Source organism: Taudactylus pleione, unplaced genomic scaffold (assembly GCF_031769625.1).
Source record: "Taudactylus pleione unplaced genomic scaffold, aTauple2 ptg000089l, whole genome shotgun sequence".
In the NCBI taxonomy this organism is placed as follows: domain Eukaryota; kingdom Metazoa; phylum Chordata; class Amphibia; order Anura; family Myobatrachidae; genus Taudactylus; species Taudactylus pleione.
Window position 1 is genome coordinate 14023608 of NW_028284491.1, and position 26138 is coordinate 14049745.

Genomic DNA, 26138 nt, shown 5'->3' on the forward strand with positions numbered 1-26138 from the left:
GCAGAGTGGGGTCCAAGGTGACAGGACGGCCGCGGGAAAGTCCGGCCGCGATCGGCGGCAAGTGCGGCACTGGCGGGCCAGGCTTGAAAATCGAGGCCGGGGACTCTGGAGGCGGAGTAGGCCGCAAAGGCCCCGGAGGAGATAAGCCTTCGCGACTTCCAGCCGGGGGATCAGCGGAGCCCAGAGGGGGTAAGTATGCAGGAGAGGTCTCCCCAAACAGCAAGGGGCAGGCGTAGCAGGGCAATCTATGAGGGTTTGTAGGGAGCTGAGGTGCAACACGTCTGCCCTGGTATCCAGTCAGGCCACGCCCCCCTTTCCTGAATTTTTAAATAAAGTTACAGAGATGCTTAAACCAATCACAGCAGCTTCAGCTCCAGGAGAGCAGCCAATCAGTTTCCCAGCAGGCTTACAACCATATGAACTATAAGATAAAGAAGCAAGTTTGTACCACATGGTGAATGAAATGCTTAGTTCTTGTAACACAATAAGCCATGATTATACACAGACAAATCATTGCAAGATGTAATTTTTGTTTTATTTTTTTTCTTAAATATAACAATTAAAATGATGACACTTTTCAGTCAAGGAGGATACATAATGAGCAACAAAATATTCTCATTGCTGTGTCAGTAAGTATTAGTCAGCTAATAGGGAAATACAGATGGAAATAGTATCCTCCTATTAGAGTCATAGATCAAATTGTGCGGTAACTTATTGGCCGCACCCACTACAGGGGGTAATGTAGAGCCCATCCCTGGTAAGCAGCTGGTATGACAAGTAATCCTAGTTTTTCCTGAGGATTTGTCTTCTACTGAGGGTTTAGGCAACTGGTTGCAGATCCATTGGTGTCTCAGTGCCTGACTGGGGGTCATACGTGCTGTCGGATCCCAATTCAAAGAGCCTTTTGGAAAGTCAATAAAGAGAGAATCTTCACAACCATTTAATGCTGCCGACCAGTTATTGCTGCCGGGAGCACCACGTATTTTGCCCCTGCGTAACCGGCTTCTGTTTAGGACCACAGACCCATGATGATGTTTGATATCTGTGCAGTAGCGAGGCTGGCCCTTTGAATTGAAAAATATATTTGCTTTCTTGGCTTTATGTAACATCTTTGGAGGTGGAGAGCCAAGGAGTTCCATTATACGTGCTAACTGGTCGCCCTCATCCTCCCCTGGGAACAGTGGGTAGCCAGTTAACAGCTCCACCAAAATGCACCCAAAGCTCCACATGTCAATGGGCATGCCATAGTCACTTCCCAGGATGATCTCAGGTGCCCTATAGAAACGAGTTTGTATGTATGTGAGGATTCTCTGGTGATCAAAGCAGCTAGTTCCGAAGTCAATCACTTTAATCGCACTGTGTCCTGGGTGTCTAAGCATTATGTTTTCTGGTTTGAGGTCACAGTGGATGATTTTATTTCTGTGCAGAGCCTCCAGGCATTGTAGGATCGAGCGGGCAAAGTTACGTACTAGCTGCTAAGATGTTCCAGGATCCGGATCTCTTCCACAGCCAGTTGGTGGTATATTGTATCATTACGGATGATCTTTAGGGCCACGTGCTATTGGAGTTTATGGTCATAAACCTTTGCCACCTGACCAAAAGTACCTCCCCCAATTACCTTCAACACCTCATAGCGATAAGCCACATGGTCATGGGGTACAAATATATAACGTCCTTGTTCATCATCATACCCTCCATTGTTGGAATTACCTACAACCCCATGCCTCTTCTCTGCATTTGGACCTATAAAGTATATCTCAGGGAAGTTTGTAATTTCTTGCACTTCGTAAGATGTCAGCAGATGTTTGTATTGTATGAGTGATTGCTCAGGACTCAGGTATGTGGCATTCAAGATTTTGGAGGAGACATTTCTTGATTGTGAGCTACCAGAGCAATCTGAGCACTTTTTGGTTTGCACTGGCCGTGTGTTGTCCGCTAGGTGGATAACAGCATCACCCCTGCGGTTGCTGGAATCATCAAATAATTTCTGCACTGTGATTTGCTGGTCATTTTTCTTTGAATATTTATTCCCACTTATCTAAGGAGAGAATGGAAATAATATAAAGTGAATACATTGATAAACTGAATAGAAATAGGTAAATATTTGCAAACACTCCCACGATCACACAGACAGAACATTGATAATACATATATGAGGTATTTTATGCAGAAGGTTTGTGGTTTGGTGTTTTCATGAAAGAGTTTATTTATTTAATTTGGAACACAATACATACTGAAATGCATTTATAGATCGCCAACAGTTTTCTCCACACACCCGGTGTTCCCTTCCTTATAGGGAATGGAAGAGATGGAGCTTGGGATGTAACTGACATATTAGCCATCCAATCACTGCAACTGAATACTGGGCTGCTGTTGTTTTATGGAGCATCAAAGGCAGTTGAAGCAGCCTAAAAGCTTTTTTTAAATTCCAATATATATATGTTGTCGCACAAACGTGGCCAATCAGTAGTTATAAATAAATATTGATTGACAGGCAAATCAACCAATTGCAGCATCCATATTACAAACTCCTGTTTTGTTGTAGTATCCATATCAGAGTCTTTTATTCAGTAAACAGATGCTCTCTCATAGATTAAGTACAGTGATATACCTGGCAATATCAGTGACATGGCCTATATCTGTAGTCAGAGATTTAATAGATCTGATCCCTGCACAAAGCATCTCTAACCGTATACCAGTGTATGCACCCTTACTTCCTATCTAACCGTATACCAGTGTATGCACCCTTACATTCCTATCTAACCGTATACCAGTGTATGCATCCCTACATTCCTATATAACCGTATATACCAGTGTATGCATCCTTAGATTCCTATCTAACCGTATACCAGTGTATGTATTTATAGATTCCTATCTAACCGTATACCAGTGTATGTATCCTTAAATTCCTATCTAACCGTATACCAGTGTATGCATCCTTACATTCCTATCTAACCGTATGCCAGTGTATGCATCCTTATATTCCTATCTAACCGTATACCAGTGTATGCATCCTTATATTCCTATCTAACCGTATACCAGTGTATGCATATCTACATTCCTATCTAACCGTATACCTGTGTATGTATCCTTACATTCCTATCTAACCGTATACCAGTGTATGTATGCTTACATTCCTATCTAACCGTATACCAGTGTATGTATACTTACATTCCTATCTAACCGTATACCGGTCTATGCATCCTTACATTCCTATCTAACCGTATATCAGTGTATGTATTCTTACATTCCTATCTAACCGTATACCAGTCTATGCATCCTTACATTCCTATATAACCGTATACCAGTGTATGCATACTTACATTCCTATCTAACCGTATACCAGTGTATGCACCCTTACATTCCTATCTAACCGCATACCAGTGTATGCACCCTTACATTCCTATCTAACCGTATACCAGTGTATGCATACTGTGACACAGTTAGGTTAGGGGGTCCCTCTCCTGGGTAGAGGACTCCTTCCTTACACACACACACACACACAGCAGCAGGGAAGCAGCACACCAGTCTGGATGCAAGTACAAGCTGGTTGGCGCCAGTCTTTATTGTACAATGACAGAAATATAAAGAAAACATAAATATAAATCCTAGCCCTGTCGGGGCACTAACTTCACAGGTAGTTCCCTCACTACCAGAACCTGGCAGGGCCTAATGCCCTCGCCAGCAACAAAGCACAGCACAGTACTCACAAATAGGTTTTTCAAGTGTCTCTAAGCAAACTCCCTGCCTGCTCTCCCAGGTGAGACACTCAGCCTTCAACACACTAGGCTTATATTGGCCACTCTCAGGTGGAAACCTTAACAAGCCTGTTACCAGGCTAAGAGAACCAAAACCTGGAGTGGCCGTGGGTGGAGCCCTCCCTCTCCTCTCACCCACAACCCCCAGGTCCCAAACCGGCTTTTCAAAAAGCCGAAACTCAAGCCTGCTACACTGCAGACTTTCTCCTAGGGGTTTAAAACACAAAAGACAGGAATCTGGGACAAATGTACCAGCCACAGACCACTTTACCAGTGATCCTATCACATATCCCCCCCTTTGTTTCGACCTGTGGGGCGGAACAACTGAAGCCCCCAAACAATGAACGCGTGACAACGCGTCAGCATTGGCCAGCTGGCTTCCTGGCCTGTGTTCCACTGAAAATGTAAAAGTTTGTAACGCCAAGAACCATATTGTAATTCTCGCATTACTGTCCTTATTTTCAGACATCCACTTCAGAGGGGCATGGTCAGTGATCAATTTGAACTTTCTTCCGACCAAGTAGTACCTGAGAGCCTCTAACGCCCACTTTATGGCCAACGCCTCCTTCTCCACTGTGGCATAGTTTCTCTCATGTACATTCAACTTTCTGCTAAGATAGAAAATAGGGTGTTCCTCACCCTCCTTGTTCTGGGACAGGACCGCTCCTATACCTACTTCTGATGCATCGGTTTGTACTATGAATTCCCTTTCAAAATTAGGAGTCATCAGGACTGGTTGGGAACACAACACTACTTTCAACTCCTGAAAAGCTTTCTCTGCCTCAGGACTCCATTCTACCATGACTTTTTGTTTGCCTTTGGTCAGGTCAGTCAGTGGGACTGCCATGGTGGCAAAGTTGGGTATAAACCTCCTGTAGTACCCCGTAATTCCCAAGAAGGCTCTCACCTGCTTCTTATTCAGAGGCCGTGGCCAGTTTTGTATGGCATCAACTTTATTGAGCTGAGGCTTTATCAGGCCTCTGCCAATGGTGTATCCCAGATATTTTACTTCCTCCATGCCTAGACAACACTTTTTTGGGTTGGCTGTCAAACCTGCCTTATAGATGGAGTCCAACACTGCTTGTACCCTGGGTAAGTGAGACTGCCAATCAGGACTATGAACGACCACGTCATCCAGATAAGCAGCTGCATACCGTCTATGGGGCCTTAGAATCCTGTCCATCATTCTTTGGAAGATAGCAGGTGCCCCATGTAGCCCGAAGGGCAACATCTTGTACTGAAACAAGCCCTCTGGCGCTGAAAAAGCTGTCTTTTGTTTGGCGCTCTCAGTTAACGGTACTTGCCAATACCCTTTGGTTAGGTCAAGAGTGGTTAAATACCTTGCCGTCCCTAGTCTCTCAATCAGTTCATAGAATTTTGAAACACTGTTCAACTTTCGGAAGTCATTGCAGAAACGCACACTCCCGTCAGGCTTTGGAATCAACACAATGGGACTTGACCATTCACTATGTGATTCTTCAATAACCCCTAACTCTAGCATATTTTTAATTTCTTTCGACACCGATTCTCTTTGTGCTTCTGGTAACCTATAGGGCTTTAGATTAACTTTAACCCCTGGGTCAGTGATGATGTCATGTTTAATGACCGAGGTTTTCCCAGGTACGTCAGAGAACAGCACCCTATTTCTAATCAGAAACTCCTTGACCTCTTGTTGTTGAATTGCCGACAGGGTTTTTGCCACTGTCACTTTGGGAACTAAGGGCCCTGGACTTACTGGAGGGTCTCGGACGGCCGACAGTACCGCTCTATCTTTCCAGGGCTTCGATTTATATGGTATATCTATTCCGGCTTTCTTTTCCCCGGCTGGTAAACTTAGTAATTGACCTGCCCCACTTTTTCTAAGATTTCAAAGGGCCCTTGCCATTTATTTTCCACAGTGGGAACCAATACTAACACTCTGTCCCCAGGAGCAAAGCTGCGTAACCGAGCATTGCTGTTGTATACCCTCTGCTGTGCCTGTTGAGCCTGTTCCAGGTGCTCTCTCACTATTGGCACTACCGCAGCGATTCTCTCCTGCATTTGAGAAACATACTCAATCACCGTTTTGTAAGGACTAGACTGCCCCTCCCATGTCTCTTTGGCAATGTCTAGTAACCCCCTTGGGTGTCTCCCATACAACAAGTCGAAGGGTGAAAACCCGGTGGAGGACTGGGGAACTTCTCTTATGGCCAACAATAAATACGGCAATAAGTAGTCCCAATCCCTACCATCCTTGTCGACCACTTTCCTAAGCATGTGTTTTAACATCTTGTTAAACCTCTCGACCAGCCCATCGGTTTGGGGGTGATAAACCGAAGTTCTTAACTGTTCGATTTTGAACAGGCGGCATAACTCTTTCATGACTTTGGACATAAACGGTGTACCCTGGTCAGTTAGTATCTCCTTAGGTATACCCAGCCTGCTAAAGACATGAACTAGCTCTCTGGCAATGGTCTTGGTTGACGTATTGCGCAACGGGATCGCTTCCGGGTACCTGGTAGCGTAATCCATTATGACCAGAATATACTGGTGTCCCCTGGCAGACTTCATTAAGGGTCCAACCAAATCCATCGCTATTCTTTCAAACGGCACCTCTATGATAGGCAATGGAACTAGTGGACCCTTAAAATGTGGCCTGGGAGCATGATACTGACACTCAGGGCAGGATGCGCAAAAGTCAGATACCTCTTTATGAAGCCCGGGCCAGAAAAACCTCTGCATTATTCGCTCAGTGGTTTTCTCTACCCGTAGATGGCCTGCCATTATATGACCATGGGCCAGATCCAACACTGCTCTTCTGTAGGCTTTGGGAACTATTAGTTGTTCCACAACATCTTCCCCCTTCTTAGTCACCTGATATAACAAATCCTGCCACATTGCCATGTGGGGATAGGACAAAGGACTATCAGGGTCTACGGGTTTACCATCAACTACTTTTACATTCTCCCTGGCTTTTACCAAAGTAGGGTCATTCAACTGCTCCACGGCAAAGACCTCTCTTCTGACCTCTAAATCAGGCAGACGATCACCTGGCCCAACAACACTTCCCACCTCAATGGGAGGCACATCAGTTGGCGGGCCACCGTCACATTCCGCATTCTCTAGTTCGCCAACCATAGTAGAAAAAGGGAATAACTCAGACTCAGAAGAAACTCCCTCCTCCACTACATCGACAACCTTCTCAAATGGATCGGGGTTGTTCACCTCTGGAACAAAACGGCTTTCCCACAACTTCCAGAAGTGAGCAAAGTCTCTCCCCAATATTGCATCGTACACCAGACCATGCACCAAACCCACAGAAACTATAGCAGAGCCACATGGTGTCTCGATGTTCACCTCGGCCGTAACATAATATCGAGTATCCCCATGTATGCAGGTCACACCAACAGTTTTCCCTGTATGCCTCAAGGGGTTCACCAGCTCAGCTTTTATAAGTGTCACCAAGCTACCAGAGTCTAACAGTGCCTCTACTCGGTTGCCATCTACAGTGAGTACACACATGTGCTTATCAGTCTCAGCCTGCCGGTCAGCCGTACAGGCTATCTGTGCAAAGAAAGACCCCCTGCGGTAGACATGAGCAGTATCACATTGCATAGGTTCAGTTGTAAGTGCACAATTAGCGGCAATATGGCCGAAGCCACCACATCGGAAACACTGAGTCATATTAATGTCTAGTCGTTTACGGGGCAAGAACCTTCCCGGCCTGGCAGGCCTGTCTCCAGGTTCTACACCCTCAGTCTTAGGTACATTCCACCGCCCAGCACCCTTCTCCCCTGGAACAGTGTTACCAGTGTCTCTGGGAGTTCGCCGGTGCGCCATCGGGGCTCGGTGGGGCATACTCATCAGCTCCTCAGCCGCCACGTACCTCTCCACCAGCTCGACCAACTGGTCCGCGGACTTAGGGTCTGCATGGCTCACCCACTTGCGCAGAGTCACAGGTAATGATCGCAGGTACCGGTCCATCACGACCCTTTCCACAATCTGTGGTCCCGTCAGCGTCTCGGGCTGTAGCCATTTTGAGGACAGATGGACAAGGTCATGCATCTGTGAACGTGGAGGCTTGTCCTTATGGAACTGCCAGCGGTGGACCCGTTGGGCACGAACAAAGGTGGTGACTCCCAAGCAAGTTAGGATCTCCTGTTTTAGTTTTTTCTAGTCCTTGGCATCAGCCAGGCATAAGTCGAAATATGCTTTTTGTGGCTCCCCAGACAAAAAAGGTGCCACCAGACTTGCCCACTGCTCCTTGGGCCAACTCTCCCTTTCGGACGTTCTTTCAAATGCGGCAAGATAGGCCTCCATATCATCGCCCGAAGTCATCTTTTGGAGGAAGTGACTGGCTCGTACGAGTGAGTGGGGGTGGGAGAACCAGTATTAACATCGCTGGGTCGGGCGACCAGGTGCTGTATCACCTCTTTTATGGCCTGGCTGTTTTCCTCAATGGAGACCTGTTGAAGTCTGTTAGTCTCCTGCTGAGCCCTGGTAGCTTCCTGCTGAGCTGCTGTAGCTTGGAGCAAGGCCTTAATAATTTCCTCCATTTTGTCCTGGGGTGTAGATTGGAAGCTGAACCTTGCCTCTCTGAGCATTGGCTGATGCCTCCTCTATGGGACTCCAAGGACACAGTGTTATTTCCACTCTCACAAATTGGGCGTCTGTCCCTTTAATTTTTAAATGGAAAGTTTTCCTCTTGCTGCAAGTTCAGTGTGTGTGGGTGCCCGCATTCTCCACCATATTGTGACACAGTTAGGTTATGGGGTCCCACTCCTGGGTAGAGGACTCCTTCCTTACACACACACACAGCAGCAGGGAAGCAGCACACCAGTCTGGATGCAAGTACAAGCTGGTCGGCGCCAGTCTTTATTGTACAATGACAGAAATATAAAGAAAATATAAATATAAATCCTAGCCCTGTCGGGGCACTAACTTCACAGGTAGTTCCCTCACTACCAGAACCTGGCAGGGCCTAATGCCCTCGCCAGCAACAAAGCACAGCACAGTACTCACAAATAGGTTTTTCAAGTGTCTCTGAGCAAACTCCCTGCCTGCTCTCCCAGGTGAGACAATCAGCCCTCAACACACTAGGCTTATATTGGCCACTCTCAGGTGGAAACCTTAACAAGCCTGTTACCAGGCTAAGAGAACCAAAACCTGGAGTGGCCGTGGGTGGAGCCCTCCCTCTCCTCTCACCCACAACCCCTAGGTCCCAAACCGGCTTTTCAAAAAGCCGAAACTCAAGCCTGCTACACTGCAGACTTTCTCCTGGGGGTTTAAAACACAAAAGACAGGAATCTGGGACAAATGTACCTGCCACAGACCACTTTACCAGTGATCCTATCACAATACTTACATTCATATCTAACCGTATACCAGTGTATGCACCCTTACATTTCTATCTAATCGTATAATGTGTATGCATCCTTACATTCCCATCTAACCGTATACCAGTGTATGCATCCCTACATTCCTATCTAACCGTATACCAGTGTATGCACCCTTACATTTCTATTTAATCCTATACAAGTGTATGCATCCTTACATTCATATCTAACCGTATACCAGTGTATGCATCCCTACATTCCTATCTAACCGTATACCAGTGTATGTATCCTTACATTCCTATCTAACCGTATACCAGTCTATGCATCCTTACATTCCTATCTAACCGTATACCAGTGTATGTATTCTTACATTCCTATCTAACCGTATACCAGTCTATGCATCCTTACATTCCTATATAACCGTATACCAGTGTATGCATACTTACATTCCTATCTAACCGTATACCAGTGTATGCACCCTTACATTCCTATCTAACCGCATACCAGTGTATGCACCCTTACATCAGGGTTGCCTACCCTTAATATTCTCTTCCCGGGAGAAGCCCGGGTAAGAGAAGAAGCAGGGGGCTGACGGGGGCGGGGCTTGACAATTCACATCATTAAGCCCCGCCCCTCGCGGTAAAATTGCCGCGATTGGGCACAATTTACATAGGGGGCGGGGCCAAATGCGGTGATTCATGCAGAATCACAGCTTAAGCCCCGCCCCCTTCACGGAGACCCGATATTGCCACGGGTATTCTCCTAATTCTGCCCACTTCACTAGGAAGTGGGCAGAATGCGGGAGAAATGCCTACCCTTCCGGGGGTGCGGGGGGTTACCCGAAAAATCGGGAGCCTCCCGCGAAAACCGGGAGGGTAGGCATGTATGCCTTACATTCCTATCTAACCGTATACCAGTGTATGCACACTTACATTTATATCTAACCGTATACCAGTGTATGCACCCTTACATTTCTATCTAATCGTATACAAGTGTATGCATCCATACATTCCTATCTAACCATATATACCAGTGTATGCATCCTTACATTCCTATCTAACCATATATACCAGTGTATGCATCCTTACATTCCTATATACGCTGTCCGTATACCAGTGTATGCATTCTTACATTCCTATCTAACCGTATATCAGTATATGCATTCTTACATTCCTATCAAACCGTATACCAGTGTATGCAGCAGAAAGATTTCATGGTACTGCGCATTCATTCCGGTTGTGTCTATAGTTGCAATATCAGATGCACACAGGGAGAAGTGTATGTAGTGCGTGTCCCTGAGTGGTGACAGGGGAGTGACTTAGCACACATACGGCAACGGCCCATCTGATGGGATCAGACGCATGGATGTACACAAGGTAAGGGCTTTGTAGCGGCATTTGCATAAAGTCGCAGACAGGTGACCGCCAATAGACGCAACTGTGGGACTTCTGCATCCACCTCTGAATCAGTTCCTTAATGTCATAATTAAAATCAGACTATAGGGTATTTAATGTCAGGATCTATACGTTTCCCATGTGTATGGTCTATCTAACCTGTACCCACCTAATTTATCTTGTTGGACAATTTCTCTCTCTTTGTAGTATAAACACTCAGGATTACTACTGTGTATTGTTGTAAATAAAGATGTCTGGGAACATGGTGGTTACTATATATACCATTCCTCACATTTGTACATGCTCTAATATGTAAATGTTCAGGGGTCTTATTTAGTTGAGACCAGTGGTGTCACTAGGGGGGTGACACCAAAAAGAGCAGCACACACACATGCGGGCCGCAACCCATCCACAGACACGTCCGCTGCCCGCACACCCCTTTCCCCAGCACCACCACACCCCCGCCATATATACCAGTGTATGCATCCTTACATTCCAAATGGACTTGCCCTGCAGCCGTCGCCGCGGGTCAGTTAATTCTCTCACCGTGGCGCGGCCGGCGTTCAGAGCCACACATAGGCACAGAGCATCTCTCTGTGCCTGTGTGTTGCTCTGGACGCCGGTCGCGGTGAGGTCATCATGCACGCGGCACGCCGGCTGAAGGGGAAATATACCTTTCCTTTCTGGGAAGGAGAAGAAGGAGGTGCGCGCCCGCCGCCTGGACACCCGAAGTGCAAGCCAGCCTGGACTTCGTAAAGGAAGGTAAGTAGTACTGCACAAGAGTGGGGGCAAGGCATAAGCAGCGTTACTGGGACCACTGTATATTGGCACTACTGGGGGTAGTGTTTAGGGGGCACAGCATAAGGGGCATTACTGTCTGGGGACTGCATAAGGGGAGCTCCTGGGGATATTGTATTAAGGGTGCTACTGGGGGCACTACTGGGGGCACTGCATAAGGGGCGCTACTGGGGTACTGTATAGGGCCACTACTGGGGGCACTGTATAAGGGGCGCTACTGGGGCCACTGTGTAAGGAGCACTACTGGGGGCACAGTGTATGGTGCTCTAATACAGTCATTGCATGATGAGCTTTAATGCTGGAGGCATTGCATAAAGGGCTATAATATAGGGGACATTGCATATTGGGCACAGCTACAGGGGGCATTGCACAAAGGGGCACTACTTAAGGGGGAACTGCATAATGGGCACAGCTACAGGGGGCATTGCATAGGGGGCACTACTACTGGGGGAATTGCATAAGGGGCACTACTACTGGGGGCATTATTTAAGGGGCACTACTACTATGGGCATTGTGTATAAGGGTCACTAATGTGGACATTATGTAAAAAGGGCACTACTGTGGGCATTGTGTAAAAGGGGCACTACTGTGTGTCGTAACAAATAAGAGACACTACTTTATGGTGTAATGTGAATAAGGGGCACTATGTGTGGTGTAATGTGAATAAGATTGTGCTACTGTGCAGTGTACTTTGAATTGGGGATAGTATTGTATGAACATGCCATTTTCTTTCGAGATTACGCCCCTTTTTTGCACTACGTGCCTTAGGTGCATGCTGTCCTTTTATTGATAAATCGCTGAGGAAGGGGGGGGTCATTCCACCACGTCTCTAGGACCACTTTAAGCACTGCTACCCAGAATACCGGGCATGGCATCATTATGCCCGCCGGGAGCGCACGGCATCCTGGGAGGAGCACAGTGTGACTGCTGGACTGGTAAGGGGGAAAGTTTGCGGAGCTGCGCATCTTGGTCTCGATTTTTCTTTTTTCTTTTTTGGTGGAGAGAGGGGGGAAGGTCACCATTCATTACAGCACCAGGTGACACCACCCCTAGCGATGCCTCTGGTTGAGACCGCAGCTAAATTGAAGCATATATATAAAGCCTAAGTAGCATTACAATTTACAAGGCTGTTTATTCTCATTTCATTCCCTCCACATCACAAAAAGTTCTAGACCCCTTTGTCACCATGCTAACATATTATGGGTGAATATCATGGAAAGAAACATTTCAAATTTGAAAAAATCAATATTAGTATCTATTTGTTACCTTTGTTCCTAAACAGCTCGGGGATAGGTGGGACTTCAGTGGTTTCCTTCTTCCAGTAACCAAGCCTGGTGTCTCCAGAAGATGGTCTTTAGTCACTGGATCCATTTTAAAAACATGTCGCTAATTTTTTACAATCTTTTGCTTCGAGTTTCCTGAAGTACCATATGAGGTACTAAACGGGAAAGAGAATTTTCTTTCCATATCTCCTGATCTATCTGTGTTATATTATCATTTCTCTTGTTTCACATCTCTGCCTCTTTCCAGTGAAACAATATGAGTGAAGAGAAATTCGGTCTCAACCTTACATATTGGGAATCTGGAATATTCCGTCTCCCTATGTCATAATGAGTGACAGCTTGAACATTCCAAGTGATTGTTCATGTCAACTGCCTTAATAAATGTATAAGTGGAACATTTGTTTACCATATAAAGTTGATTAGAAACCAAAATTAAGTACAAAAACTTGATTCTCTCTCTCTCTTCCATTAGGACACAATGTATTTCCCGTAACCAGTTAAGCCTACATTGCAGCATCAACCTATAGCATCAAACATCATATGGTTATATACAGTACCTAAACGGTATGTAACCAATAAGCCGACATTCACAATGTTGACAGTGACATAATGCTGACATTGAATGCAGATAAGGAATGGGGGAATAAGGGAAAATGGGATATCCCATCCCCAATAAACTGTAATAGTATTGTTGTTATGCTGTAAAATTCTGTAGTCTCATAGGTAGTAGTCACCCAAGAGCAAACATATGCAATAAAGAGCAGGGGTAATGCAGGATTTCTAGAGGGGGGTATCCAAATGCTTGAATTTAGAGTGAGTGTGGCCAGTCCATGAAGAGGACATAATTAGCACTTAACCAGCTTTAATATTCATCATACAAAGTGTAATGTGTATCATAGTTCCAGCATATACAGGGACAGCGATCAAAGTAGGGCCATCCTGCCTGAGCTGAATGTTTTAATTTCACATATGAGATGAAGGACTATTAAAAGTACCTAAAATCTCTGGGAATTCATCTGGGGGTCGAGCTTTCAGCTTTGTGGCTCCGACTCTATGCAACTCGCTTCCCTGCATAGTTCGAGAAGCCTCCACTCTAGGGTCCTTCAAAAATAAACTCAAGACTTTCCTATTAACCAAAGCATTTCACTAATGTCCCTTGTTAAGCTTGTTTTGTATTTTGTGCTGTAAAGGCAAATGAAAAACACTTTGAGTCCTTTAGGAGAAAAGTGCTATATAAATAACATTATTATTATTATTATTATTATTATTATTATTATTATTATCATTATTATTCCAGAGCACTGGAGCAAGTCTGGGACTCTGGGGGAGCCGCAGAAGAATCTAGCACTGCCGTGGATATGTATGTACCTAATGGTCTCCTTATGCACTGGATAACTGTATTCATAATTAATCCTATAGATGGTCTATAGCAATGCAACCCTAACAGTGCATGTTTTCCAGATCTCCAAGTTGGTGCACACATATTAATATATCCACAGTTGGTCTTAATTATTTTATTTGTGATACTGAGAACATGCAGCACTATTAAAATTGTATTGTATGCTATTTCTATTGTAGTCATGGTGTGGGCTGGGGGGTTTGTTTGCCTATGAAGAGAACAATGCTCTAAGACAAAAAAACACTCTGGGGCAGTGGCGGGCTGGGCCGGGGGCAGGGTGCCATGTGCCCCCCGGGCCGCAGCGTCATGCGGGCCACGGGCAGTCTGTGTCTCTGTGACACAGACTGCACCGCGTGTGTAGCGCTGACCAGACGGAGTTCGGTCAGCGCTACACAAGTGATCAGCAGCCAATGAGAGTCTGTCAGACTCTCATTAGCTGCTGCTGCGCCCACTGCATGAGACGCTCCATCTTCCGGCTCCCACAGTGGGCAATGGGAGAGGCGTCATGTTGTCATAAGACGTCTCTCCCATAATGCACAGCGGCCCGGCCCGGGAAGGACAGACGGAGGAGCGGATGACGATGGCGTCAGCGGGGATTGAGGTAAGTGGGGTTTTTTTTTTTTTTTACGTGTGTCTACTGGGAGGGCGGAGGCTAGCACTACAAGGGGGAGACCACTACTGGGGGCACCACAAGGGAGCAACCACTACTGGAGGCACTGCAAGGGGGGGACTACTACTAATGGGGGCAATACAAGGGGGGGACTACTACTACTGGGGGCACTACAAGGGGGGGACTACTGGGGGCACTACAAAGAGGGAACCACTACTGGGGGCACCACAAGAGGGAGGGACTACTACTGGGGGCACTACAAAGGGGGAACCACTACTGGGGGCACTACAAGAGGGAGACCACTACTGGGGCTACTACAAGGGGGAGACCACTACTGGGGGTACTACAAGGGGGAGGTCACTACTGGGGGCACTACGGGGGGACACTACAAGGGGGGACCACTACAACTGAGGGGACTACTACTGGGGGCACTACAAGGGGGGGACTACTGGGGGCACTACAAAGAGGGAACCACTACTGGGGGCACCACAAGAGGGAGGGACTACTACTGGGGGCACTACAAAGGGGGAACCACTACTGGGGGCACTACAAGAGGGAGACCACTACTGGGGCTACTACAAGGGGGAGACCACTACTGGGGGTACTACAAGGGGGAGATCACTATTGGGGGCACTACGGGGGGGGGCACTACAAGGGGGGACCACTACAACTGGGGGGACTACTACTGGGGGCACTACAAGGGGGGGACTACTACTACAAGGGGGGACTACTACTGGGGCACTTCAAGGGGAGGACTACTACTACTATGGGCACTACAAGGGGAGGGGACAACTACTAGGGGCACTGCATAGGGGGAGGGGACTACTACTAGGGGCACTACATAGGGGGGAGGGGACTACCACTGGGGGCACTGCATCGAGGGACCACTGCTGGGGGCTCTATAAAAAGGCCAATACTGGGGGTACTGCATAGGGGGAGACTACAACTGGGGCCAATATTTAAGGGGCACTGCATAAGGGTTACCACTATTGGGGGCACTGCATGGGGTGTGGACTGCTACTAAGGGCACTATATAAGGAGCACTGCATAGGGGGGGCACTATATAAGGAGCACTGCATAGGGGGTACCACTACTGGGGGCACTATATAAGGGGCGTACTACTGGGGGCACAAGGGGCACTGCACAGGGGGGACCACTACTCGGGGCACTATATAAGAGGCACTGCATAGGAGGGATCACTACTGGGGGCACTACTGGAGGCCTGTATAAGGGGGTCAGGGGGGCACTGCACATGGGCACCACGACGGGGCTGTCCCTAATCTTTATTTTTACTTTACATTAATCCCATGTGGACCCGCCTCCTTCCTGGAACACTAGAGTGGGGGGGGGCGCCATAGCACGTACGTCCTTCGGGCACCCTGGCTACACGCTACTCCTCTGCCAGGGCCGCCTGCATGCATTTGCCCCCCAGGCTAAAAGTTGCCAGACAGCCCCTGCTCTGGGGCTTATGTAGTAGGGTGCGATCTGCAGCAGCTGCAGATTCCACCCTATTACGTAAGCCTATTTGTGCATGAACTAGGAGTTGCTAGATTGCTTAAATTAAAATCTAAGTCTTATTCTAGAATCTAAAGGTGTGTATCCACTAGCAGACTGTGAAACGACTGCACGATTATGACATTGTAATCATGCAGTCGTTCAGTGTAGGCACACCAATGATCCCTGAACATGGGCAATCTGTCGTCATCGGCAGATTGACCAGCATGTTCAGGCGATGATTGATGTCGGAAATGACCAGCGGGAGCGCGCATCGCTGGTCGTTTCCGACATTGATTTGCATGATTTATGCCCGAATGCACGATTACGATGTTGTAATGAGATGATCTGTGACCGATGCTGCAGAGGCTCAATATATCTCCCAATGTCTGCAGCATTTGCATATTTTCACATAGCATCTGCATACACATTCGCAGCAGTACAACTCTGAATCAGACCCATACTGTATGTTGCAGTGGTAGCTTTTAATATATTAGCACATCTTGGAATAAAAGTTATATTTTAATTTAAACCATCTAGCAATTCATAATGTCGACAGCCAGAATGTCGTCACATGATTTTAGGGTTATGGTTTGGTTTCAGTTAAGGTAAGAGTTAGAGTCAGGGTAAGGCTGCAATTAGGGTTAGGGTTAGGGGTCAATCCAATTAGGTGCGAATTGCGAGGTGCGAGTTGCTATTTTCTCTTCGAATTCGCATAGTGAATTCATTTTGCAATCCATTTAGTAATTCGCACTGAACCTGAATTCACATCTTTCCATTCGCACCTCCCTGAGGGTGAGAGATGGAAAGGAAAATCTTTATTTTAAGGTTTAAATGTCGAGACACTGTGCTGAACCCCTTGGACACCCCCCTAATGACTTATTAGACAATTGGAAGTTTTCAATTAGCTTAATTAGTCCACTAGTTACGTAATTTTTTTGGGGGGTAAAAAAAATTGTCCTCAAATTACCCCAAAGTCAACTTTTTTATTAGTTTAGGCACCACAAATTTACAGTAGCCCCCCCTAAAAAAAAAATCACCTTTTTTCCTATTTTCTTTTTACATTTTCTGTTTAATTCATTTGAGATTAAACAATAAAAGTTATTTTTTTTATCATTTTCTTGCATTTAAAAAACAATAAAAAAATCAGCCATTTAAAAATCTACAGTATCTTTCTAATGCCCACAAACAGCCCTCTATACGGTCCTGCTAACAAAATTATCCATTTTTGGGGTTCCAGGATGGTCTCCCCACTCTTTCATGCATTTCTCTCAAATCTCATTTGGCAGTCAATTTGCACCCCTCCGCTGCAAGTAGTGCGAATAGGCACATCGATGCGAAGTCTACGAGTTTCAAGAAACAAACTCGCTACTCAAAATTCGCATCTAATTGGATTGACCTCTTATTCCCCTTTTACACCGGAGCTAAAACCTGGGTTTTTGAAGGGTTAACCCGGGCAGCTCCCTGGTGTAAAAGGGGAGAGAGTTGGATCGCCGGGTCGAGTGACCCGGCAATCCAACCCAGGCAACTAGCAGGGTTTAACACGGGCGTAGCCCGTGAAACCCTGCTGTGAGAACAGCGCACTCCGGGTCACGATGACCTGGAGTGCGCTGCTAGCCGGCCGATTGGTCCGGCTTCAGTGGCGCTTGGCGATGACGTCATCTCCAAGCGACCACTTTCACTCCGCAAAAGCCGGGTCTATGCAGATCCGACTGCGGTGTGAGCGGCGCTGACTCGGGAATATCCCGAGTCAGCGCCGGCAAAATTCCGGGTCTGATCCGGATAGGAACTTTGTTCCAACTCCGGGTCAGACCCGGAATTTAGGTGGAAAAGGGGTATTAGTTAGGTTTAGTCTGAATAACATAACACCCCCAACTAAACAATCAGATACCAGAGAAGTAATTTCAAATGTTGTGAACCCTTTTACTCGTATCTGATTGGTTGGTAACTGCAGGCTTTGTGCCCTCGCTCTCATTATGCCTGTCAATGTGCTATTGCGGTATAGTAGAGATGAGAGACATTTCCTGTAAATCCAGTCTGGTTGTGATACACAACATTGGGCCAGATTCAGCAAGGATCAATCACAATCGGTGGTTGATGGTCACGATGGTGGACGGCGTTGGGCCTCCGGCCAGCTGAGTAAGCCTCAGGCTGGCCAGCTTGCGAGCTCAGGACACTGTATTGATTAACTTAGATCCTGGATCGGCCACTCCCGGAAAACAGAGCGGACACGCCCCAGTTTCCAGGGACACGACGGCCACCCCCCGCCCCCACACCACCCCTTAAATGCCTCTGCCTGTTAATCAGGCAGAGGCATTAAAGGGTCTGCGTGCAACTACGCAGGACCCATTCTGCACACTCGCAGAATGGGTCTTGCGCATGCGCAGATTCACGATAATCAGGAATTTGCGATCAGCAGTGCACTTGCAAGCACTGCTGAATCAGGCTCATTGTGCAGAGGTGCAAAGTTCTAGCAGTACCATCTGTGTGTACCACTTTTGCTTCACCACTCTGCTGTCTGCCACTCTACTCTGTATTTATCAACTGTAAACCAGCATTTCACAGAATTAATTGTCTACAAATAAAATTGGGACAACAGTCATTCATTCTGCTGTGCTTGAGGGAATACTAACTGGTAAAACATTCATCATTTTGCAGCCAAATGTGGAGTGAGGCAAATATTATGCAGAACAATTAGGTGTTTTCCAAGGGTGCTTACTTCAAACTAAATTAAGACTTGTGTACTGTATGCATTTGTAATAGGGGTGCGGTGCCTGCTGCTGTGCAGGTGTACTTCCGTAGCTTACCTTGCGTCGCACCCTCTCACCTTCAGGTTGTATGGTTAACAAGCGGTCCTGGTAAGCTAAACTGGACATGGACACGATGACCCAGGAAGAAGGAGATGATGTGAGAGCTGTCCTTCCTCAACGCCGACTGATACGCCCTACCAGACCAAGGACCACACAAAACAGGGATTCGGATTTTAAGTGAAGAACATCACTGGCACTGTTGGCCCCAGATCCCGAGTTTCGCCTATGGGTACTCGCGCAGCAGGTGAAAGATTAACCTTACACCGGAATGCAAGGTCCGCTGTACACCCTGAAGGAAGGTAGACAGCAAGAGACAAACAAACAGTAAGAGACAGTTCACACACAGATGTTTTCTCACCGTGTCCACTCTTGTTCTTCGTCCTCTGACTCGCCTACAGGTCCCTGTAAGGAGATAACCAAACACCACAGCTGTGCAGGGCCTAAACCTAACTTAAGTGTATCACACCACTACACTATCTACAACAACAGCACCATCGACCTACTGTGTATGAAGTGCAGCACAACATTTGACATCATGATCTAACAGTTCTAACATGTTTGCCCTGCATGGAAGAACAACCACAATAGCAGACAGGAATTTTACAACATGAGTAAATCACAGTACTGTCTTCTTAAATGTTTGCTACCTGCCTAACTAGAGCTGGTCAGCTGGGTAATATAAGATATTTTAGTGGGAGCCTGACGGCTCTCCACGGGGTACCTGGAGGGTGAATGCCACACAGCAACGCCACCTCTCCTTATATACATACACACAGGGCTCAGTAGCCTGGGCCTAGTGCCCAGGGTTTTACAGATGGCTCAGGCTTATAAGCAACGCCACCTCTCTGTATATACACACAGGGCTCAGTGCCAAGGGTCTAGTGCCCAGTGTTTTACAGGTGGTTAAGGCTTATAGAGAGGACTTGGGGCCTGATTCAGACCCGGTCGCAAGCGCTGTGCGCTCGCAACCGGGTCGATGGTAGGCCAGTGCGCATGCGCACGATGGAGCCGGCTCTGTCGTGCGCATGCGCGAGACCGGATAGCGGCGGGCACTCTGTCGCTCCAGGTCTCGTACCAAAAGGGGGCATGCTGTCGATGTTGAGTGACAGCACGTCCTCTTTGGTGGGTGGGCCGGGGGCGTGGCTGCCCAGACGGAGGCGTTCCCAAGGGAATGCCTACCGTAAGGGGCCGGCCCCACTGACATCACAAGTGATGTCAGTGGGAGAGCTTTCGGCTCTGTTAGAGCCGAAAGCTCTCTGGGGCTTGCGGCAACGAGACCCAGGACTGCCATCAGAAATCATGGGGTCCGGGACTACCAAAATAGACAGGGCCCCCCCTTCCAGCCTATGTCCCCCTTTCCACCCCCTTGTCTTTCCAGCCTATGTCCCCCTTTCCACCCCCTTGTCTTTCCAGCCTATGTCCCCCTTTCCACCCCCTTGTCTTTCCAGCCTATGTCCCCCTTTCCACCCCCTTGTCTTTCCAGCCTATGTCCCCCTTTCCACCCCCTTGTCTTACCTTTTGCATGATACTCTGTTAGCTGGTCCGGCGGGTCTCAGTCCCACGCGGCCGGCGGCTCCTCTCATCGACAGGGAGCGCGACGTGACGTCACGAGGTCAGCGTCGCGCTCCCAGCAGTCCTTTAGGTAGGAGAAACTGTGTCACAGCAGGAACTCCTGCTGCACCGCCGAGCTCTATGGTCTTGCTCGGCGGCGCAGCGGCAATTCCTGCTATGACCCAGTTAATAATGGTAACGGGTGTGCGGCGCGGGCTGGCTGGCTGGCGGCGGTACTAGTAGCGGGCAGGGTCTCCAGAGTGTCCGGCTGCTGCCATGGCTTATGCAGCATCAGGGTTAGGAGCAGGCGGGCCCCCAGAGTGACTGTACGGCCGTGGCTGTTAGGGGCGGAGCGGGAGGACTTACCTAGGCTTGTACTGCGGCAAGGGGTAGGAGCAGACGGGCGGGCCCCCCGAGTGTCCGGGCCCGGGACTTCAGTCCCGGCAGTCCCCCCCTGATGGTGGCCCTGACGAGACCCTACCACAAGGGTCTTGTCGCAAGCCCGATGGTTGCGATGGTCTTTTTTAGAGCGGCTGGGAGGCCACTCTAAAAAACAAGAAGGCCGGCCCTGATTCAGAGCTAGCGCTCTGTCAGAGCGTCCGGCTCTGAATCAGGCCCATGGTCCTAATGCCCAGAGTCTTTTTTTATTACTGTTGCCTCAGGCCTATGGGCCTGCCTACTGGTGGGCACACAGTGACCTAGGCCTATTGCCCAGGACCACTTTATACAGGGCTCAGGCCTATGGGCCTGCTACTTTCACAATTAGTGACCTGGGCCTAATGCCCAGGTCACTCAGACCTAGTTGGGGCTAATACCACCTATAGCTCCTAGTGCCTGCCTATTTATACCATTAATGACCTGGGCCTAATACCCAGGTCACTCACACTTAATTGGGCCAATTACTCTTTATAGGGCCTAATGCTCTCTATGGTGCCCAGGCCTTGTACCCGCCTATTTGCCCACAGGCCTAGTGCCTGATTGCGCCCATGGACCTAGTGGCCGACTGCCCTTGTGGTCTAGAGGGAATGAAATAATACCGGTGGCCCAAGGCCACATACCGGTATGTTGGGAGAGGCTGCAGTGGGGAGCTTTGTTAGCTCTTTTACTTCTCAGCACTGCAGCACTTCTCCAGTCCTCAGCTTCTTTCTTCTGCCACTGGCCCGTACTGGCCAGCAGCGCCGCCTCCTCTTCTCCACATCTAGCCACCGCTGTTCATTTTATTTCTTGACAGCGGTGTCTTCTCGCCTCTTCCGCGGCCGCTGGAACTCTTCCCACCAGCGCTTCTTCCTCGGCCGGTTCTTCAGGAGGTCTTCACTCCTCCCTCTCTGCCGCTGGACTGACTTCTCCCTCTCTGCAGCATCTAATATGTAAAGTAGAACATCAGTGGCGAAATTCTCGTACTCCAAGTGACTTCCTCACATATAAGACTATCTGCAACTATTATCGTACTGCTCTGGACACTTCCAAACAAACATATTTCCAATCTCTAATCTCTGCTCAAGCCTCTAACCCCAAGCAACTTTTTAATACGTTTAAACTGCTTCTTACCCCTCCCTCACCCAAGCCACCTGCTACTATCTGTGCACAAGATCTTGCTTCCTATTTCAAGGACAAGATTAATAAGATCTGAATTGAAATGATGGGCTCCTCCTCAGCTAATGACCTGCTCAATTCCCTACCTGAACTCTCTGGCACATTCACTTAATTTGACCCCACAAATGAAGATGAAGTATCTACACTCTTCTCATCCTCCTACTCTATTACCTCTCCTCTAGATCCTATACCATCACAATTCAGTAAAGTTCTGTCTCCAGTGCTCATCCCAACCCTAACTAAAATATGTAATTTCTATCTCTCTCTCTCTCTACTGGCATCTTTCCATCACTGTTCAAACATGCAATGATTACTCCCATTCTGAAAAAACAAAATTCTGACCCTAACACATCAAATTACTGTCCTATCTCCCAGCTCCCATGCCTCTCCAAGCTACTTGAGTGACTTGTCTAAACCCGCCTCACACACTTTCTTAACTCACACAACTTATTGGACCCACTTCAGTCCGGCTTTCGTTACCAACACTCCACAGAGACAGCACTGACTAAGGTACTAAATGATCTGGTCACTGCCAAGGCTAGAGGCCATTACTCACTCCTATTCTTCTAGATCTATCTGCTGCTTTTGACACTGTTGACCACTCTCTTCTCATACAAACACTACAATCCCTAGGTCTTAAGGACAAAGCTCTTTCTTGGTTCTCTTCTTACCTATCTGATCGCTCTTTTACTGTTCGTTTTTCTGATTCTGCCTCCTCTTTGCTACCTCTATCAGTTGGAGTACGGCAAGGCTCTGTCTTAGGTCCTCTGCTATTCTCAATCTATACCACCTCTCTTGGCAAACTAATCCGCTCTTTTGGATTTCAGTACCATCTGTATGCGGATGATACTCAAATCTACCTATCCTCCCCAAATTTATCACCATCTGTATTGGTCCGTGTCACTGAATGTCTTTCTGCCATTTAATCTTGGATGTCATCTCGCCACCTGAAACTTAATATTTCTAAAACAGAATTATTTATATTTCCACTGGCCAATAACAGTTACCAACCTGATCTCACGATCACTGTTGATAACTCGACAATCCACCCTGCCCCACAAGCTCGCTGCCTAAGTGTCATGCTTGACTCTGAACTGTCCTTTGTTTCCCACATTCAATTTGTGTCAAAATCATGTTACATACATCTAAAAAACATATCCAAAATTCAACCATATATCACACAAGACACTGCAAAAAACTCTCATCCATGCACTCATTATTTCCCGCATTGACTATTGCAATAGTCTCCTTACTGGTCTTCCCAAAAACAGGCTATCACCATTACAATCCATCATGAGTGCAGCTGCGAGGATTATCTTCCTTGCCAAATGTTCATCGTCTGCTGCCCCGCTCTGTCAGTCCCTCCATTGGTTGCCGGTTTTCTACTGTATATAAAATACTTTTACTTACACATAAAGCTATTAACCAAACCACACCAACATATATCTCTTCACTCATCTCAAAATATCTCTCAACCCGACCTCTCCGCTCAGCATAAGATCTGCATCTCTCATCCCCTCGCATTACTTGCTCCCATTCACGGTTGCAGGACTTCTTCGGGCTGCACCCACTCTATGGAATGCCTTACCATGCACAATAAGACTTCCTCTAGTCTCCAATTCTTCAAGCGTTCCCTGAAAAGTCGCCTCTTCAGGCAAGCTTATCAGATTCCAGAACTTCCCACATAACCTTCATAGCTTACATATCTATTTACATCTCCTTTCACAGTCCACACATAACCTCACACATTGTCTTTCTTTCACATCCTCCTGATATTTGGCCAACATTCCTGTGTGACTGGATCATGCAGCCCACCAAGAAACTTTGCATTCCAACTGGACTAAAATGCAATATATATCACCTATATATTGTATCAATGCCTATTTCCCTATAGATTGTAAGCTTGCGAGCAGGGCCTTCCTTCCTATATATCTGTCTGTTATTACCCCGTTTTGTTCTATTTATGTTTCTAATTGTAAAGCGCAACGGAATATGCTGCACTATATAGGAAACTGTTAATAAATCAATAAATAAATAATATAAGACGCTGCAAGTGGGTGGGGCTTTGATGCAGCGATCTGCAATTGGCTTGTCGCGGCTGCCTATTGACCAATCACGGCTCGCAGCAAGTGGAAACACCTGCCGCCTGCTCCACTTGACCGGTGCTGAGAACAGATATTCCGTCCCAGTGCCAGCTTCTCACCTCCGCTCCAGGGCTGCCGGTCGGCAAGCTCCAGTCAGCTCGCGCCCGGGGCCAAGTCTCACCCGCAGCCACTGTACCAGAGCTGGGGACAATCACACTGTTCCAGTGCTGGCCACGGATGTGTCTTGCAGGGAACACATGTCCCTTACCTGCCCCTGCACTTCTGGTGCCCTGCCCCTGCACTTCTGGTGCTGGGATTGGACACTCGATCCCAGCGCTGGTGACTTTATCTATTCCCACACATTTTTTTTACTTTTTCAACAAAACCCAATGTCTAAAGTACTTGGGTTCTCCTTTACTTCCCTGCTGTGTTGTCAAGACAGGGCTGGTTGACTTTAGTTGAGGAAAACCACAATGGGTAATTAGCATGTGCGGTTTAAGAAACTAGTGGGCCTGTACTTGGCTCCACCTCCACTCAATAATCTGGTCCCATTCTCCACTCTTTTCACTGCTCGATACATCTAGCCCAGAGATTTTAGTTAGCAATTTTAAAGATAGTCTCTAGAGGCAATATGAAAATGAGTCCTTTCACAGATGGCTAATCTAAATAGCTTGTTGCATATTGTGAATGTGCTTAGGCAATAGTTTAAGCTGCTCCTAATTTATCACAATAGCAGTGTACAAGTGGTCCAGAATGGATCTCCCCTGCTCCTATCAGATCCATCTGGCTATTAGATCTATTCAGGGATATGCGGTGAGGTCAATGGATGGGGAGGCACTGGCTAGTATCGTAGCCAGATTTACACACACATATATGAACCTACCCCACTTGCACAGATCTCCCTCCTCGCAAATATCCCCCCACACACAGATTCCCCATAGCACAAATTCCCCTCACACATATCTCCCACTAGCACAGAAGATCCCCCTAGCACAAAAGATTTCCCACACACACACACAGATCTCCCCCTAGCAGCAGATACTCCTCACCTTTTACTCCTTTGTGTGTTTCCTCTGTCTGCATGTTCCAATTTCCTTCCTACCTCAGTGCTGCTGAGATCAGATGCCTGAATACTTCCTGGACTGGTCACCTGATCATCAGAGGTGTCCATCAGAGCTCTTGGCACGCCCCCTCACAGTGAGGCATGCCCCCATTAGCCCTTTTTCACTGTGTTTTATTGGCTGCTTCTTGGCCCAGCCCCTAGCTCCAGGCAGTGTCTGAGCTACCAAAGGCGATGCTGAGCTCTTACTGCCTCATCTCTCATCTCTCCCTGTATTTCCAAGGAGTGCTGCAATTTTAGTGAGTTTTGTCTATAAAACGATCATAGAAGATATTTGTAAATTATAAATATCTTCTTTGTATTATTCTAGTAATTTCTATAGTTAAAACTCTGCAGTCTGACAGGGAGTATGACAGGAGAGGCTCTGCGTGTCCCTGGATCTATTTGCTTTCTTGGTACCTTGATAGTTTCAGAGCAGTGGCAGCTCCAGAGGTGGGGCTGCAGCGCATTCCAAAATGCAAATAGGGGAACCACACTAAATGCCATTTCAAATGCTGCCAAACATAGATGCCTAGGACTCACTAGCAGTTGGTGTGGCTCCCTTATTTGAATTTTGGACTGCGCTGCAGCCAGAGCTGGCCCTAGCCAATTTGGTGCCCTAGGCAAATTTTTGACTGGTGCCCCCCTAGCATATAATCCCACCACCAATCTTATTGTATATACGCGGAAGCCAAAAATAACATGTTGTATATATACACAGACACATATATATCCATATACATATACAGTCAGGTCCATAAATATTGGGACATTGACAGAATTTTCATATTTTGGCCTCTATTCATCACCACAATGACTTTGAAATGAAACAAACAAGATGTGCTTTAACTGCAGACTTTCAGATTTAATTTGAGGGTAATTACATCCAAATCAGGTGAACGGTGTAGAAATTACAGCGGTTTCTATATGTGCCTCCCACTTTTTAAGGG

General features: G+C 47.3%; 1 pseudogene across 1 annotated transcript; it reads right to left on the reverse strand.

Annotated features, from left to right (window-relative positions):
* Positions 1-620: 620 nt before the first annotated feature.
* LOC148527395 (dual specificity tyrosine-phosphorylation-regulated kinase 3 pseudogene) lies at positions 621-12636 on the reverse strand (annotated as a pseudogene). The gene is made up of 2 exons (XR_015878029.1): positions 12532-12636; positions 621-2038 (listed from the first exon to the last, which is right to left on the reverse strand). The product of XR_015878029.1 is annotated as a dual specificity tyrosine-phosphorylation-regulated kinase 3 pseudogene (transcript).
* Between the last annotated feature and the right edge of the window lie 13502 nt (positions 12637-26138).